The sequence below is a fragment of the Coregonus lavaretus genome, assembly GCF_964263955.1.
Source record: "Coregonus lavaretus genome assembly, chromosome: 2".
NCBI classification, from domain to species: Eukaryota; Metazoa; Chordata; class Actinopteri; order Salmoniformes; family Salmonidae; genus Coregonus; species Coregonus lavaretus.
In genome coordinates this window covers 69550360-69567290 of record NC_139989.1, presented here as the reverse complement: position 1 = coordinate 69567290, position 16931 = coordinate 69550360, and the positions used below count along the sequence as shown (strand labels likewise).

Genomic DNA, 16931 nt, shown 5'->3' with positions numbered 1-16931 from the left:
GAGAGCTGGGACCAAAGTAACAAAGCCTACCATCAGTAACACACTACGCCGCCAGGGACTCAAATCCTGCAGTGCAAGACGTGTCCCCCTGCTTAAGCCAGTACATGTCCAGGCCCGTCTGAAGTTTGCTAGAGTGCATTTGGATGATCCAGAAGAGGATTGGGAGAATGTCAGATGAAACCAAAATATAACTTTTTGGTAAAAACTCAACTCGTCGTGTTTGGAGGACAAATAATGCTGAGTTGCATCCAAAGAACACCATACCTACTGTGAAGCATGGGGGTGGAAACATCATGCTTTGGGGCTGTTTTTCTGCAAAGGGACCAGGACGACTGATCCGTGTAAAGGAAAGAATGAATGGGGCCATGTATCGTGAGATTTTGAGTGAAAACCTCCTTCCATCAGCAAGGTCATTGAAGATGAAATGTGGCTGGGTCTTTCAGCATGACAATGATCCCAAACACACCGCCCGGGCAACGAAGGAGTGGCTTCGTAAGAAGCATTTCAAGGTCCTGGAGTGGCCTAGCCAGTCTCCAGATCTCAACCCCATAGAAAATCTTTGGAGGGAGTTGAAAGTCTGTGTTGCCCAACGACAGCCCCAAAACATCACTGCTCTAGAGGAGATCTGCATGGAGGAATGGGCCAAAATACCAGCAACAGTGTGTGAAAACCTTGTGAAGACTTACATAAAACGTTTGACCTGTGTCATTGCCAACAAAGGGTATATAACAAAGTATTGAGAAACTTTTGTTATTGACCAAATACTTATTTTCCACCATAATTTGCAAATAAATTCATAAAAAATCCTATAATGTGATTTTCTGGATTTTTTTTTCTCAATTTGTCTGTCATAGTTGACGTGTACCTATGATGAAAATTACAGGCCTCTCTCATCTTTTTAAGTGGGAGAACTTGCACAATTGGTGGCTGACTAAATACTTTTTTTCCTCACTGTATACTATTATTTTTTTCATTTTTTTTTTCTCACAGTGTGCAATACATAGCCTAGATAGATGTAGGCTGATTTTGATGGCCGGCAATGACTATATTCTGAATCTTTCCCAACCGGGTGAGTGTGGCGTTTTCATAGTTTTAGTCAAATTATGTTGATCTCTTTACTACATCTATAGACTCCTCCATTGAGAAATACAGTGCATTCGGAAAGTATTCAGACCCCTTGACTTTTTCCACATTTTGTTACGTTACAGCCTTACTCTAAAATGAGACCGACCGCCTTGATTCGGTCTTATGTAGCAAAATTTGAAATTGTGTTTTTTTTCCATTGGATAAAAGCAGAGACACAGAGCTAGAAAATGGTATATCATACACTGCCTTTAAGGAACAATGGGAAAGTAATTCTGCTTTGAAAGTTGATAAACCTGTAAGCCCACTTCTGAGAAAATATAATATTTTTCCTGTAGCTCAGTTGGTAGAGCATGGCGCTTGCAACGCCAGGGTTGTGGGTTCGTTTCCCACGGGGGGCCAGTATGAAAAATGTATGCGCTCACTAACTGTAAGTCGCTCTGGATAAGAGCATATGCTAAATGACTAAGATGTAAATGTAAATTGGCCTTGGAATGTTTTGGTACACCTACGCTCTTCTTTGTCTAAACCCATTCAGCATCGTTCACACCCTCTTAAGTTTAGCCCCACCCATCTCTTTAAGGATTCACATGTGAGGTCATGTGCTATACAGCATGAGCAGTGTAGTAAAGATGAAAACTAAAAGTGGTAAAATCAGTAGCCTACAATAACGAACAATTCAATGTAAACAGAGAGTGTCCAGATAAAAAATATTTTATAAATATTAGATGACGCTTACCCAGACACACTTGTCTAAATTGATGGGTCATGTTAAAGAAATGCTATAACTCCCAGCCACATCTCGCTAAGTGGATGGGTCTCTACAGAAGGTGTAAACGGTACAGCAAAATGGTTACTTGCATAGTAGCAATCAGGGGCGGCCTGTTCAATAGGGCGATATGGGCGACGCACTGCCAAACGGGAAAAGGAAGGGATTTTTTTTCTAATCAATTATATCACGGCAACAGTAGTTATCAGTGTTGTAATCTATACGTCTGATCTGCCACAGTGCCACACTGCCACTAAATGTCGAATCAGGCTAAAGTCGTGCTTCAAATGGCTCCCCCCCCTTTTGGGGCGATTTCAGTCAGGTTGAAAATCGCCCAGAAGTCTCTCATAGCCTCTAATGTAAAATCTATTTTTTTCAAATTTCAGAGCCTTCAATACAATCTCTATGGGTGTCTGAGGGCTTGCACTTACGCGCTTTCGTCATACGTAACGTAACGTAACCATGAACGTAACTGAGAAAAGAGCGGATTGTGTCTTTGAAAGAAGTTCCTTTTTGTCGGCGAACAAATGAAGATAAATTGGCAACGAAACAATTAGGACCTCCCAGACCAAATTTAATAATTCAACAGGTTTCTACTAAAGGCGGAAAGTCCTACACCCGAGGATTTTCCAAAAATTGGTACGAACGGAAAAATAACATTGCCACTCAACTTGATGAGGGATACAGGCTAGCTGTCCGCCGCCACAATGATGAGGTTAGTGTTGATAATCACAAGTTTACTGGAGAACTGAGACCAAGTAGAGACTTTGGACAGGGTGGATATGGTATAATAAAGGCAGTTTATTCAGAGGTAAAGATATCTGGAATCGCGTGCACGGACCCGTTCGTCAAACTCTTAGGGAGCTATAAATTAAGCCCCATTACTTACCATATCAGATAAGAGAAATTGCTGCAGCTACATATATTTTACATCCTGGCCCTACATAGTTCACTATTTGCATCACTTACCAAAATATTACATGTGGTCATATATGCTTGGAAAGTGGAGATGCCATAGAACGTCAAAAAAGTAAACATTGCTGGAGACACATTGCCGTTTTGGAGAAGACATCGCGTTTGCTAGCGAAGAGATTTGTTGTGGCAAATGAACTTGGGCTGGGAATTGCCAGGAACCTCACGATAAGATATATGCATCAGCATTGCGAGTCTCATGATTCTATACGTATTGCGATTCGATACTGTGATTTTATTGCGCACCATATGTCTGTTGCAGAGGGATCAGAAAGCCATGAGAACGAGTTTTGATCAGTCATGGAAATAAAAGTGCTGAAAATAAATTGGCTCCCAATGTGAAAAGATTGAGAACAAGCTATGAAGGAACAATAATGGTGTTTTGGTGCAGGTACAGCCAACTAGCGCTAAAATATTGCGATATTGTCAATACAGTATATCGTAAAGTATCACTATGTAACTCGATTTCTTTCACCCCAATCCCTCAAATTAACGGTAAATAACTGAATTGTTTGCCCCACATTTAGCTAAGATGATTAGCTAGCCAGCTAAAATGTTTTATTTAGTTAGCAGTCGCATCTACAATAGTTTACTGTCAATAACATGTCTCCAAAAATGACGTGGTGTCTCCAATTGTGTTGACATTTTACAATTGCGATGCGCATCCATGAGTATCCACTTTCTGTAGCTCAGCTGGTAGAGCATGGCGCTTGTAACGCCAAGGTAGTGGGTTCGATCCCCGGGACCACCCATACACAAAAATGTATGCACGCATGACTGTAAGTCGCTTTGGATAAAAGCGTCTGCTAAATGGCATATTATTATTATTATTATTATTATCTGAAGAGAGCCCCGAAACATTGTGTGCAGACATTTTATGCAATAAATGAAGTAGGTTGAATCTAGTAGTTCTGATCTTCTGATTGGTCCTGATGAGTTGGGCGAGGTCCCCTCCAGGCTACTGTCACTGTTGCATTGGCTCTGAGTCGGGTTCTCTGTCTTCAAATGTTCAGCCTAAGAGAGGGGATTTTTGTGTGTGTGTGTGTGTGTGTGTGTTTAACAGTGATGATGTGTGTGTGTGTGTGTGTGTGTGTGTGTGTTTAACAGTGATGATGTGTGTGTGTGTGTGTTTGTGTGTGTGTGTGTGTGTGTGTCCTCAGAGCAAGAACTCGTGAGTTGGAAGAACTGAGAGGCCTATGGCGTGGGTGTTGTCCTTGGCCACCTGCTGACAAGGCTGACAAGATAGGACCCTTTTGTCCATTGTTATTGGATAGGAACAGAACTTATAACCAGCTCCTGACCTAAATAGATCTTAGCACAACATTTTACTCAACATATCATATTCCATATTCACTATAACAAATACATTTACTACGACATTAGCAAGAACCGCCACATCCTCAGCCGGCTAATCCAGTGTGTGAAGTTTTGCGGAGTGTTTGAGTTAGCTTTGCGAGGCAAAGATGAAACTGAGGGCTCCACCAACCCTGGTAAGCCAACACTTTTGAGATCAGTCAATAAATGCTTCTGGTATTGACTTATATGCTGCCCCTGTCTTCATGTTGTTGCTGGACATATCTTTTTTAAAATGTGTGTAGGTCACCTAAATCATCAGAAAAATTGCCCCCCCTGAGAATTTTTTCAGGAGCCGCCACTGGTAGCAATATCAAAAATAGATAGTGTCAATGCCAGTAGAGAAAGAGCAATATAATATACAGTATGTACAAGAACAATATCAATAATGATATCAGTGATAGTGTTGACAGATGAGGTAGGGATGACTTGGAACTCGCCCCCGGTGATGAACTGGTCCATCCAAACCACGCATGAACAAGGGAATCTACTGTACCAGTCAAAAGTTTGGACACACCTACTCATTCAAGGGTTTTTCTTTATTTTTACTATTTTCTAAATTGTAGAATAATAGTGAAGACATCAAAACTATGAAATAACACATATGGAATCATGTAGTAATCATTTTATATTTGAGATTCTTCAAATAGCCACCCTTTGCCTTGATGACAGCTTTGCACACTCTTGGCATTCTCTCAACCAGCTTCACCTGGAATGCTTTTCCAACAGTCTTGAAGGAGTTCCCACATATGCTGAGCACTTGTTGGCTGCTTTTCCTTCACTCTGCCATTTGACTCATCCCAAACCATCTCAATTGGGTTGAGGTCGGGGTATTGTGGAGGCCAGGTCATCTGATGCAGCACTCCATCACTCTCCTTCTTGGTCAAATAGCCCTTACACAGCCTGGAGGTGTGTTGGGTCATTGTCCTGTTGAAAAACAAATCATAGTCCCACTAAACCCAAACCAGATGGGATGGCGTATTGCTTCATAATGCTGTGGTAGCCATGCTGGTTAAGTGTGCCTTGAATTCTAAATAAATCACAGACAGTGTCACCAGCAAAGCACCCCCACACCATAACACCTCCTCCATGCTTTACGGTGGGAAATACACCGTAAAATACACCCGCGTCTCACAAAGACATGGCAGTAGGAACCAGAAATCTCCAATTTGGACTCCAGACCAAAGGACAAATTTCCACCGTTCTAATGTCCATTGCTTGTGTTTCTTGGCCCAAGCAGGTCTCTTCTTCTTATTGGTGTCCTTTAGTAGAGGTTTCTTTGCAGCAATTCGACCATGAAGGCCTGATTCACGCAGTCTCCTCTGAACAGTTGATGTTGAGATGTTACTGTTACTTGAAATCTGAGGTGCAGTTAACTCTAATGAACTTATCCTCTGCTGCAGAGGTAAATCTGGGTCTTCCTTTCCTGTGGTGGTCCTCATGAGAGCCAGTTTCATCATAGCGCTTGATGGTTTTTGCGACTGCACTTGAAGAAACGTTCAAAATTCTTGACATTTTCCGGATTGACTGACCTTCATGTCTTAAAGTAATGATGGAATGTCGTTTCGCTTTGCTTATTTGAGCTGTTCTTGCCATAATATGGACTTGGTATTTTACCAAATAGGGCTATCTTCTGTATACCACCCCTACCTTGTCACAGCACAACTGATTGGCACAAACGCATTAAGAAGGAAAGAAATTCCACAAATTAACTTTTAACAAGGCACACCTGTTAATTGAAATGCATTCCAGGTGACTACCTCATGAAGCTGGTTGAGAGAACGGCAAGAGTGTGCAAAGTTGTCATCAAGGCATGGCTACTTTGAAGAATCTCAAATATAAAATATATTTTGATTTGTTTAACACTTTTTGGGTTACTACATGATTCCATATGTGTTATTTCATAGTTTTGATGTCTTCACTATTATTCTACAATATAGAAAATAGTAAAAATAAAGAAAAACCCTGGAATCAGTAACTTTTGACTGGTATTTGTGACGAGTACTGAGGATATGAAGAGGCAGGACGCAGACGCAGGAATCAACATTGTAAAGGAGGAGATGTGACAGTAGTGTATATACAGTGGGGAGAACAAGTATTTGATACACTGCCGATTTTGCAGGTTTTCCTACTTACAAAGCATGTAGAGGTCTGTAATTTTTATCATAGGTACACTTCAACTGTGAGAGACGGAATCTAAAAAAAAATCTAGAAAATCACATTTTAAGTAATTAATTTGCATTTTATTGCATGACATAAGTATTTGATACATCAGAAAAGCAGATCTTAATATTTGGTACAGAAACCTTTGTTTGCAATTACAGAGATCATACGTTTCCTGTAGTTCTTGACCAGGTTTGCACACACTGCAGCAGGGATTTTGGCCCACTCCTCCATACAGACCTTCTCCAGATCCTTCAGGTTTCGGGGCTGTCGCTGGGCAATACGGACTTTCAGCTCCCTCCAAAGATTTTCTATTGGGTTCAGGTCTGGAGACTGGCTAGGCCACTCCAGGACCTTGAGATGCTTCTTACGGAGCCACTCCTTAGTTGCCCTGGCTGTGTGTTTCGGGTCGTTGTCATGCTGGAAGACCCAGCCACGACCCATCTTCAATGCTCTTACTGAGGGAAGGAGGTTGTTGGCCAAGATCTTGCGATACATGCCCCCATCCATCCTCCCCTCAGTACGGTGCAGTCGTCCTGTCCCCTTTGCAGAAAAGCATCCCCAAAGAATTATGTTTCCACCTCCATGCTTCACGGTTGGGATGGTGTTCTTGGGGTTGTACTCATCCTTCTTCTTCCTCCAAACACGGCGAGTGGAGTTTAGACCAAAAAGCTCTATTTTTGTCTAATCAGACCACATGACCTTCTCGCATTCCTCCTCTGGATCATCCAGATGGTCATTGGCAAACTTCAGACGGGCCTGGACATGCGCTGGCTTGATCAGGATTTTAATCCATGACGGCGTAGTGTGTTACTAATGGTTTTCTTTGAGACTGTGGTCCCAGCTCTCTTCAGGTCATTGACCAGGTCCTGCCGTGTAGTTCCGGGCTGATCCCTCACCTTCCTCATGATCATTGATGCCCCACGAGGTGAGATCTTGCATGGAGCCCCAGACCGAGGGTGATTGACCGTCATCTTGAACTTCTTCCATTTTCTAATAATTGCGCCAACAGTTGTTGCCTTCTCACCAAGCTGCTTGCCTATTGTCCTGTAGCCCATCCCAGCCTTGTGCAGGTCTACAATTTTATCCCTGATGTCCTTACACAGCTCTCTGGTCTTGGCCATTGTGGAGAGGTTGGAGTCTGTTTGATTGAGTGTGTGGACAGGTGTCTTTAATACAGGTAACGAGTTCAAACAGGTGCAGTTAATACAGGTAATGAGTGGAGAACAGGAGGGCTTCTTAAAGAAAAACTACAGGTCTGTGAGAGCCGGAATTCTTACTGGTTGGTAGGTGATCAAATACTTATGTCATGCAATAAAACGCAAATTAATTACTTAAAAATCATACAATGTGATTTTCTGGATTTTTGTTTTAGATTCCGTCTCTCACAGTTGAAGTGTACCTATGATAAAAATTACAGACCTCTACATGCTTTGTAAGTAGGAAAACCTGCAAAATCGGCAGTGTATCAAATACTTGTTCTCCCCACTGTAGTTGTTGATGAAGTTCACAACTCATTGCAAGTCCTCGTGCTTCAGGTGCAACCTGTGCTTGCTTGGGCCGGCTCTCTTTTTGATGGGAGGCGTTAGACCATTCTCCTTGTATGACTGGTGAAGGAGAGTCAGGCGTGTTCTACTGATGCTTAAAGACAAATTCCAGATACAAATATTTTAGCATTATTATACAATAGATGGCCGTAATCACCGTCAGGCACACCTGGCTAACTTGATGGGTCTTGTAATCATCTGGCGAAGTGGAGTCTTTAGCTAGCAGCTAAACAATGAGCCATAATCCCAATCCATAGAGTACTAGTATTACAAACCAATTGTCATAGCTAGCTAAAGTTTACCAAATAGGTTTAATGTTAGCCAGTTAGCTAGCTAACATTAGGCTATAACTAGCAATGCCAATGGCGTTCTGAGATAATATTACTACACAGATCATACACGTAATGTTAGCTAGCGAGCTATCCACCTAATGTCAGCTAGCTAGCTAACAGTATGCTTTAACTTGGGGTCTTTTATTTAGACATGTAGCTAGCTAGAAAGCTAAACAATTAACCATAATCCCAATCCATAGAGTACTAGCAATACAAACCGATTGTCATAGATAGCTAAAGTTAACCAAATAGGTTCAATGTTAGCTGGTTAGCTAGCTAACATTAGGCTATAACTAGCAATGCAAATGGATTTCTGAGATAATATTACTACACAGATCATACACTTAATGTTAGCTAGAGAGCCAGCCACCTAACGTTAGCTAGCTAGCTAACAGTAAGCTTTAACTTGCAATGGAGACAACTTTCTGACAAAATTAGTAACTTATAATATCTGAAACTGTAGTTAGACTCTTACCTGTACACATGGATGAACGCTTCACGGCCCTTTCATTAAATAAGACAGCAATGTTATTGAGAGCAGCAGCAACACATTTGCAGTTCTCCATGGCTAACGTTATATCTTTAAACTGCAGTAGAAAGAATTACACATAACGAGCAGCTAATTTTATAGACAGAAGATGCTACACAGCAGACCAATCCGAAACTCATCTCTCGGCATGTCCAGCCCATTCATTATCTCAGTCAATCATGGCTAGCGGGAAGGTTCCTGTCTTTTTCTGTGGCTAAAACCACTAGGCTCGTAATTTAACAACTTTATTCGTATTTACATGTTTGTTATTAAGGCACATGAAAGTTCAAATGTTCCAGAAGGCATTTCTGCCAAAAAACTCATTTTTATAAAAAAACAAAAATAAACACTAAAATGCCTCTCCTGTGAACTCGTGACTTGCGACATACGACTAGTTTCCTGAAACGAGTCACAAATGGATTACATCTTTTTCCCCCTTATCAATCTACACACAATACCCCATAATGACAAAGCAAAAACAGGTTTTTAGAAATTTCTGCAAATTTATAAAAAACATAAAACTGAAAGGGTCCCACAGTTGACAGTGCATGTCAGAGCAAAAACCAAGCCATGAGCCTGAATGCCAAGCGTGACATCTGGAAGAAACCTTGCACCATCCCTACGGTGAAGCATGGTGGTGGCAGCATCATGCTGTGGGGATGTTTTTCAGCAGCAGGGACTGGGAGACTAGTCAGGATCGAGGGAAAGATGAACGGAGCAAAGTACAGAGAGATCCTTGATGAAAACCTGCTCCAGAGCGCTCAGAACCTCAGACTGGGGCGAAGGTTCACCTTCCAACAGGACAACAACCCTAAGCACACAGCCAAGACAAGGCAGGAGTGGCTTCGGGACAAGTCTCTAAATGTCCTTGAGTGGCCCAGCCAGAGCCTGGACCTGATCGAACATCTCTGGAGAGACCTGAAAATAGCTGAGCAGCGACGCTCCCCATCCAACCTGACAGAGCTTGAGAGGATCTGCAGAGAAGAATGGGAGAAACTCCCCAAATACAGGTGTGCCAAGCTTGTAGCGTCATACCCAAGAAGACTCGAGGCTGTAATCGCTGCCAAAGGTGCTTCAAAAAAGTACTGAGTAAAGGGTCTGAATACTTATGTAAATGTCATATTTCCATTTCTTTTTATAAATGTGTAATAATGTCTAAAACGTATTTTTGCTTTGTCCTTGTGTGTAGATTGGTGAGGGGAAACACCAATGTAATCCATTTTAGAATAAAAGGCTTTAAAGTAACAAAATGTGGAAAAAGTCAAGATGCCTGAATACTTTCCAAATGCACTATATATATACAGTTCCTTCAGAAAGTATTCATTCCCCTTGACTTCCACATTTTGTTGCGTTACTATTATTATTATTGCACACAGAGTGAGTCCATGCAACTTACAGTTGAAGTCAGAAGTTTACATACACCTTAGCCAAATACATTTAAACTCTTTTTTTTTCTCACAATTCCTGACATTTAATCCTAGTAAAGATTCCCTGTCTTAGGTCAGTTAGGATCACCACTTTATTTTAAGAATGTGAAATGTCAGAATAATAGTAGAGAGAATGATTTATTTCAGCTTTTATTTATTTCATCACATTCCCAGTGGGTCAGAAGTTTAAATACACTCAATTAGTATTTGGTAGCATTGCCTTTAAATTGTTTAACTTGGGTAAAATGTTTCGGGTAGCCTTCCACAAGCTTCCCACAATAAGTTGGGTGAATTTTGGCCCATTCCTCCTGACAGAGCTGGTGTAACTGAGTCAGGTTTGTAGGCCTCCTTGCTCGCACACGCTTTTTCAGTTCTGCCCACAAATATTCTATAGGATTGAGGTCAGGGCATTGTGATGGCCACTCCAATACCTTGACTTTGTTGTCCTTAAGCCATTTTGCCACAACTTTGGAAGTATGCTTGGGGTCATTGCCCATTTGGAAGACCCATTTGTGACCAAACTTTAACTTCCTGACTGATGTCTTGAGATGTTGCTTCAATATATGCACATAATTATTCTTCCTCATGATGCCATCTATTTTGTGAAGTGCACCAGTCCCTCCTGCAGCAAAGCACCCCCACAGCATGATGCTGCCAACCCCGTGCTTCACGGTTGGGATGGTGTTCTTCGGTTTGCAAGCGTCGCCCTTTTTCCTCCAAACATAACGATGATAATTATGGCCAAACAGTTCTATTTTTGTTTCATCAGACCAGAGGACATTTCTCCAAAAAGTACGATCTTTGTCCCAAACCGTTGCAAACCGTAGTCTGGCTTTTTTATGGCGGTTTTGGAGCAGTGGCTTCTTCCTTGCTGAGCGGCCTTTCAGGTCATGCCGATATAGGACTTGTTTTACTGTGGATATAGATACTTTTGTACCTGTTTCCTCCAGGATCATCACAAGGTCCTTTGCTGTTGTTCTGGGATTGATTTGCACTTTTCGCACCAAAGTACGTTCATCTCTAGGAGACAGAACGCATCTCCTTCCTGAGCAGTATGACGGCTGCGTGGTCCCATGGTGTTTATACTTGCATGCTATTATTTGTACAGTTGAATGTGGTACCTTCAGGCGTTTGGAAATTGCTCCCAAGGATGAACCAGACTTGTGGAGGTCTAAAATTTATTTTCTGAGGTCTTGGCTGATTTCTTTTGATTTTCCCATGATGTCAAGCAAAGAGGCACTGAGTTTGAAGGTAGGCCTTGAAATACATCCACAGGTACACATCCAATTGACTCAAATGATGTCAATTAGCCTATCAGAAGCTTCTAAAGCCATGACATAATTTTTTGGAATTTTCCAAGCTGTTTAAAGGCACAGTCAACTTAGTGTATGTAAACTTCTGACCCACTGCAATTGTGATACAGTGAATTATAAGTGAAATAATCTGTCTGTAAACAATAGTTGGAAAAATTACTTGTGTCATGCACAAAGTAGATGTCCTAACCGACTTGCCAAAACTATAGTTTGTTAACAAGAAATGTGTGGAGTGGTTGAAAAACGAGTTTGAATGACTCCAACCTAAGTGTATGTAAACTTCCGACTTCAACTGTATGTGACTTGTTAAGCTAATATTTACTCCTGAACTTATTTAGGCTTACCAAAATAAAGGGGTTGAATACTCAAGATATTTCAGCTTTTCATTTTTTATTAATTTGTAAACATTTCCAAAAACATTATTCCACTTTGACAATTTGGGGTATTGTGTATAGGCCAGTGACAAAAATCTAAATGTAATCCATTTTAAATTAAGGCTGTAACACAACAAAAAGTGGAAAAAGCCAATGGGTGTGAATTCTTTCTGAAGGCACTCAATATAGCCTCTTCCATTGAGAAATATATACAGTACCTTCAGAAATTATTCATACCCCTCGACGTATTCCATATTTTGTTGTGTTACAGCCTGAATTGATTTTTTTTATTAAATATAGATTTTACTCACCCACACAATACTCCATAAGGACAAAGTGAAAACATGCTTTTAGAATTTTCTCAAATGTATTGAAAATGTAATACAGAAATCTAATTTACATAAGTATTCACACCCCTGAGTCAATACATTTTAGAATCACCTTTGGCAGCGATTACAGCTTTGAGTCTTTCTAGGTAAGAACTTTGAACACCTGGATTGTACAATATTTGCACATTATTCTTAAAAAATGTCTTCAAGCACGACTCCAACACCATCATTAAGTTTGCCGACGACACAACAGTGGTAGGCCTGATCACCGACAACGATGAGTCAGCCTATAGGGAGGAGGTCAGAGATCTGGCCGTGTGGTGCCAGGACAACAACCTCTCCCTCAACGTGACCAAGACAAAGGAGATGATTGTGGACTACAGGAAAAAAAAGAGGACTGAGCACGCCCCCATTCTCATCGACGGGGCTGTAGTGGAACAGGTTGAGAGCTTCAAGTTCCTTGGTGTCCACATCACCAACGAACTATCATGGTCCAAACACACCAAGACAGTCGTGAAGAGGGCACGACAAAGCCTATTCCCCCTCAGGAGACTAAAAAGATTTGGCATGGGTCCTCAGATCCTCAAAAAATTCTACAGCTGCACCATCGAGAGCATCCTGACTGGTTGCATCACCGCCTGGTATGGCAACTGCTTGGCCTCTGACCGCAAGGCACTACAGAGGGTAGTGCGTACGGCCCAGTACATCACTGGGGCAAAGCTCCCTGCCATCCAGGACCTCTATACCAGGCGGTGTCAGAGGAAGGCCCTCAAAATTGTCAAAGACTCCAGCCACCCCAGTCATAGACTGTTCTCTCTGCTACCGCACGGCAAGCGGTACCGGAGTGCCAAGTCTAGGTCCAAAAGACTTCTCAACAGCTTCTACCCCCAAGCCATAAGACTCCTGAACAGCTAATCATGGCTACCCGGACTATTTGCACTGCCCCCCCACCCCATCCTTTTTACGCTGCTGCTACTCTGTTAAGTAAGTATTTATGCATAGTCACTTTAACTCTACCCACATGTACATATTACCTCAACTACCTCAACTAGCCGGTGCCCCCGCACATTGACTCTGCAACGGTACCCCCCTGTATATATAGCCTCCCTACTGTCACTTTATTTTACTTCTGCTGTTTTTTTCTCAACACTTTTTTTGTTGTTGTTTTATTCTTACTTTTTTTGTTTAAAATAAATGCACTTTTGGTTAAGGGCTGTAAGTAAGCATTTCACTGTAATGTCTGCACCTGTTGTATTCGGCGCATGTGACCAATAAAATTTGATTTGATTTGATTTGATTTGAAGTTGGTTGTTGAGCATTGCTAAACAGCCATTGTCATGTCTTGACATAGATTTTCAAGCCGATTTAAGTCAGAATTGTAACTAGGCCACTCATGAACATTCAATGTCATCTTGGTAAGCAACTCCAGTGTATATTTGGCCTTGTGTTTTAGGTTATTGTCCTGCTGAAAGGTGAATTTGCCTCCCAGTGTCTGTTGGAAAGCAGACTGAACCAGGTTTTCCTCTAGGATTTTTCCTGTGTTTAGCTCTATTTCGTTTATTTTTATACAAAAAAACTCCCTAGTTCTTGCCGATGACAAGCATACCCATAACATGATGCAGCCACCACCATGCTTGAAAATATGAAGAGTGGTACTCAGTTATGTGTTGTGTTGGATTTGCCCCAAACATCACACTTTGTATTCAGGACATAAAGTTCATTTCTTTGCCAAATTTTCTGCAGTTTTACTTTAGTGCCTTATTGCAAACAGGATGCATATTTTGTACAGGCTTCCTTCTTTTCACTCTATCATTTAGGTTAGTATTGTGGAGTAACTACAATGTTGTTGATCCATCCTCAGTTTTCTCCTATCACAGCCATTAAACTCTGTAACTGTTTTAAAGTCACCATTGGCCTCATGGTGACATCCCTGAGCGGTTTCCTTCCTCTCTGGCAACTGAGTTATGTATCGCCTGTATCTTTGTAGTGACTGGGTGTATTGATAGACCATCCAAAGTGTAATTAATAACTTCACCATGCTCAAAGGGATATTCAATGTCAATTTTTTACCCATCTACCAATAGGTGCCCTTCTTCGCGAGGCATTGGAAAACCTCCCTGGTCTAGGTGGTTGAAATTCACTGCTCAACTGAGGGATCTTATAGATAATTGTATGTGTGGGGTCCAGACCTTACATATATTTTTACAGCATGTGTGAGGTACAGAGATGAGGTAGTCAGTTAAAAATCATGTTAAACACTATTATTGCACACAGAGTGAGTCCATGCAACTTATGTGACTTGTTAAGCACATTTTTACTCCTGAACTTATTTAGGTTTGCCATAACAAAGGGGTTGAATACTTATTGACTCAAGACATTTAATTCTGTATTAATTTGTAAAAATGTCGAGAAACATAATTAAAGTTATTTAAAGAATCATTGCTAGGGTCATTTTAAGATGTCAGGCTTGAAAATCCGTTCAGTCATTTTCGGACAGTGAGATACTACCCAAACCAGATCAAACTAGACGCATCTGGTTCCAATTGGCCAAGTCACGTCATTTGATCTTCTACCGTGATCTAGTGGATGAACTGGGAATCAGACATGAGATCGGATTACATCGGTGAAAGGGTTACGACTTCAGCTTTCTCCTCATATGTACTATATCGTTCCTGTAAAACGATAAATGAAGGCATGGCAGACCCATGGCACGTTGCACATGGTGCTTTCAAGACAACTGGGGACTTGGAAAAAATCGAGTTCAAATCATGACATCAGTGATCTTCAGGTCGGACCTCTTGAAAGAGGCCAGAGTTCCAGACTTGGAATTCCGAGTTGGATGACCGTTCAAAAAGATTTTTTCCCAGTCGTTTTCTTTGACATCCTAGTTGTCTCGAAAGCACTGTAGTCAGAAGTGGGAGATTTCAGAGTTCCCAGTTGTTTTGAAAGCCCTGCACTGTCATTTTGAATATTGAATAGCTCCCCGTGTGCTTATACTAGAGTGTAGTATCGCGTCGAATGCTGGCAATTATTGCTGTCAAACAAAGGAGTCCGCTTATACTGAACTTTGATCACAAGTTTTATTCATATCAGAAGTTTTCAGCATAAGTTTACAGACCTGCAGTGTCTGGAGAAACAGTGTCCCAAAATAATCTGTCTGTTTCTAACCCCCTCTTCCTCCAGCATATACTTATAAACAATGCAAAAATATGGGTTGCTCCCTCTGCTGTCCAATCACCTGTCTCCCCTGGGGCGTCACCCTACAAATGGCTACTTTTGAACTAACATAAACATCTTTTCATTTCTATATGAAAAACATTAACAAAGACATAATCCTAATACACTACATTCCCCCCTTCGAGACGAACTAAAAGTCTCGAAAACAAACAAAACAGGATTATGACAAGTAACAATTTATCTTATTGAGTATCTTTAACATTAAACCAAAAACATTTTTCTCTAGAGTGTAAATACCTTTCTATGAAATATGAACAAATGTTTATGGAGTGTGAATACATTACTATGAAATATGAACAAATCTTTATGGAGTGTGAGAGCGAAAAACTGTCTGGCAGCCATCTTTCCAGATATCCATCCATCAATCAAGACAGTAAAATTCTCTCACGGTCCCTCTGCCCCAGGCAACCACCTAGGTACTCCCGATGAATTCATAAATCCTTATCAATGCATTTGAAACTATGATGCAATTAAATACACATGTAAGCCCCTGCAAACAAAATACTATCCAAAATGTCCACTCTAAGGCTGGTCAACCCATCGGACCCTATAGTGAATCTCTATCCCTGCCTGGACTCCCTGTCCCTAAGCATTCACGAAATAAACAAAAACATTTAAGTTCCCCACATGTATTCAATAACATCAAATATCATTCTACAAAAATTAATACCTAAGACTATGACCCAAATTATGTATTACACATGCAAATATGTCTATATTTCATTGCAGACACTGGAATGTAGTCCACTACACTTCATCTCCCCCGTAGTCTCGACTTCCAATGCATCGTTGATGATGGAATGGGAACCTTTCCACACCTTCCTTGTTCCATCTCCTCCAGTCATTCTCCTTTCATATTGTCCTTGTTTGAGTATTTCAATCTTTACATTTTCCCCCAAACGCTTCTGGAAGAAAAGAAAAGACCAAACAGTATCTTTTTTGCAAAACAAACACTTTCAAATTAAAACATCAATATCAACTAAGAATATAAAAATGATATATAAATGATGTATGAATCACATTATTCTATTTCCCCCCTTTGATTCATAACATCATACTAAAATCACACTAATATTGAAAAAAAAATTGAAAAATGATCAAATAATCAAAAAGGATATTTATCCATTAATACTCCATCCAGACCCCCTTGTCCATCTTCATCCAGATCAGGAACAGTCAACAACGGCATCTGAGTGTTGTCTCCAGGCATCACAACTCCAACCCATCTTAATATCATAGCTTTCGCAAAGGTCAGTAACAAAGTACAAAAGCAAAACATCACACACAGCGCTATCAGAGCTGCAACTAAAATCTGAACCATCACTGCTCCTACTGGGCCTAACTGATCTTGCAACCAAGTCTTCGCTGACCATCCAGCTCCTTCAGATCTACCAAACGCATCCCTTATATTCTTCAACGCATCTATAACACTCGTTATAACACTGGGATCAAAGTATAACAATCATCCCCCGTCAGATTCATAGCCAAACATAAGCCACCTTG

The 16931-nt window shown here is 41.0% G+C and overlaps 1 protein-coding gene across 1 annotated transcript in view; it reads left to right on the top strand.

The window, feature by feature from the left end:
- The window catches only part of LOC311147175 (NLR family CARD domain-containing protein 3-like), a 36044-nt gene that overhangs the window by 1118 nt on the left and 17995 nt on the right, over positions 1-16931 (top strand). The gene's annotated exons all lie outside the window — the stretch shown is intronic.